We start from the raw sequence: 2,945 nt of genomic DNA on the forward strand, positions 1-2,945 counted from the left end.
TCAATGATGCATTGGGGCAACGATTTTGTGAGAAACATCTTCACCCTTAAATAAAGATTTTCTTAATTCCTTACCTGTGTGCTAATTAGATGTCACCTTGTTTTCACATTAAACAGACTTCTACATGAGAAAGCAGCAAGGATGCAGTGGCGTTAATGTTTCCTGGTGTCAACCTGTATTATTTCAGTAGACATTGAAATGAGGATGCATCTTGCTGCCTTTCCAATGAAGCAAGTTTAATTTAGTTATAGGTAAAAAACCATCCCTACAAAGGTGTTAATCAGAGACTTGGCTTTGTGGACACTTTTTAGAGAACAAATTTGTTAGCATAAAAATAAAGGCAGAAAATGAAGAGCTGTTTAATCACTCAATTGGATTTTTCTACCAGCATATTTTTTTCTCTGCAACCCATTGCTAAATTGTGCTTCCTAGCTGTTTTTTTATAAAATCACTAAATCAAATCTAACTCTGATTACATCAGAGAAGGCCAGGTACCCTACACCATAAGAGGGGGTTTGAAATTTTGACTTGTCTACTTAACTATCACCAAAACCTGATCACAAGGTCAATTATGTCCCTGGGTGGGATTGAACCACCAACCTTTTGGTTAGTAGCCAGACACACTAACCGATTGCGCCACAGAGACACTTTGCATAAAGTACATACTGACAAAGGCTAATAAGCATTCATCTAGAATGTTTCCTAGAAAAACTTTAAGGTTAAGGTTTTACAGAAAGTTACAGGTTTTTTTAATTTAGTAAAATATGCCCCATTTTAAAGATAGGGCATTTAAATTTGTTGCACCTGTGCAGTACATAGCAGCCTGCAGGGCATGTACAGTGGCTTCATTTGGGTGCACATACATTGCCGGCTCCTGGTCGCAAACTGAAATTATTGTGTGTAAGTGGAATTAGCGGTGTTTATGTCATACAGGGGGGTGGGGGAGGTTTGTGGTTGGCGGGGGGCACGCTGTGCGATTATTATCCTGCATCTATACATACATGCGCTAACACCTGGACATACACTGATGTACCCACACCTAATATCCATACATACACGCCCTGACACCTGGACATACACCAACATTCCCACACCTGCATCTATACATACACATGCTGACACCTGGACATACACCAACATACAAGCACCTGCATCTATATATACACGCGCTGACAAATGGACATACACCGACGTACCCACACTTGCATCTATACATACATGCACTGACATCTGGACATACAAGCACCTGCATCTATACATACACGCGCTGACACCTGAACCTACACTGACGTTCCCACACCTGCATCTATACATACACATTCTGACACCTGGACATACACAGACGTACCCACACCTGCATCTATACATACACGCGTTGACACCAGGACGTACACTGACGTACACACACCTACATCTATATATGCATGGATGCAAATGTGGGTACGTCTGTATACGTCCAGTTGTTAGCATGTGTATGTATAGATGTTAGGTGTGGGTACATCAGTGTATGTCCAGGTGTCAGCACATGTATGTATAGATTCACATGTGGGTACGTTGGTGTACGTTTAGGGGTCAGCGTGTTTATGTATAGATGTTGGTGTGTGTATGTCAGTGTACGTACAGATATAGGTGTATGTATGTATGTATGTATGTATGTATGTATGTATGTATGTATGTATATGTATGTATAGAGGAAGGTGTGATACATACATATAACACATACATGATAGATACATACATATATCACACACACGATAGATAGATAGATAGATAGATAGATAGATAGAACACATACATACAAGATAGATACATACATACATACATACATGAAAGATACATATATACACACACATACGATAGATAGATAGATAGATAGATAGATAGATAGATAGATAGATAGATAGATAGATAGATAGATAGATAGATACATATATATATATATATATTCCATAGACAAAAAACCTTACGGTTTCACATGTCCCATTAAGGCTTCTTAGACATGATCGAAATTTCAGAAACCTGTTGTAACTCTTCCACTCAAACTCCAAAAAGCAAGTATGACTTGGGATAGGGCTGGGGAGGGCCGCTGCTCAGGCACATCTCTGTCAAGTAAAGAAGATTCAACTGAGGCAGCACAAGGGAACTCTCATCTGGGGACAACAACTGCAGGGAGAACACATATTTTCAGATGAACATGGGAGGGCAGAAGGCTGCCTAATACTGAAGCACCCCCAAACAACAAACCAAATGCAACAACTAGTGCAAGCATTCCTGGGGGAAGGCCTGCAGCAGATGGATTTGCATATGGTGATGTCATCCAAGCAGTGGGTCAAAGTTGGCTTCAACCCTCGTCTGCATATGAAAAGAGAAAAGGGGCGTGCAGGGCATGGCGGCCTTTTGCGGCGCTTGGATGACCCCTAGTTCGCATTAAACACCTCCACCCTCCTTCGGTGTGGGGCTCATGTTGGCTATGCCCCAGCCCCTGAAGCATTCAAGCTGATTTCTTGCAGAAGCTGGGCACTGTAACAGCTCCAGAGCTGCTCTGTATGGCAAGTAAAAGGGTGTGGGCCCTGCAGCACTACCTGTAGTTCGCATTGTGCTTTGGAAGGCACAAAGTAAGCAGATGGGAGAAGTCAGGATAGTGCGCAAGGGCATAGAAGGGAGCGGCTCAAGAAAAGAGAAGTGGAAACAGACAGCAAACTAGGCTGGAGAGCTCTTCTGTCTATATTTTGCAAACCTGCTCTTGTCCTCTCCAGCTGCTCCATGTAGATTTGACGTCTGGAAAGGTGCATAACCCACTGACAAGCAGGCACACTCCTGCATGAGTTTTCTCTCTCACTAGCTGGATGATACACAATCATTTGCATGTGCTCCACCTCCGACACACCACCCACCCAACCACCCAGTGACCAGAGCCACCCACAAGCCAACTGGCTCCGTGATTT

General features: G+C 42.7%; 1 non-coding gene across 1 annotated transcript; it reads right to left on the reverse strand.

Moving 5' to 3' along the window:
* Nucleotides 1-572: 572 nt before the first annotated feature.
* On the reverse strand, nucleotides 573-646 carry TRNAS-ACU (transfer RNA serine (anticodon ACU)). Its single transcript has one exon. It is a non-coding gene; the product is annotated as a tRNA-Ser (tRNA).
* Nucleotides 647-2,945: the final 2,299 nt, after the last annotated feature.

Source organism: Pseudophryne corroboree, unplaced genomic scaffold (assembly GCF_028390025.1).
Source record: "Pseudophryne corroboree isolate aPseCor3 unplaced genomic scaffold, aPseCor3.hap2 scaffold_383, whole genome shotgun sequence".
Taxonomy (NCBI): domain Eukaryota; kingdom Metazoa; phylum Chordata; class Amphibia; order Anura; family Myobatrachidae; genus Pseudophryne; species Pseudophryne corroboree.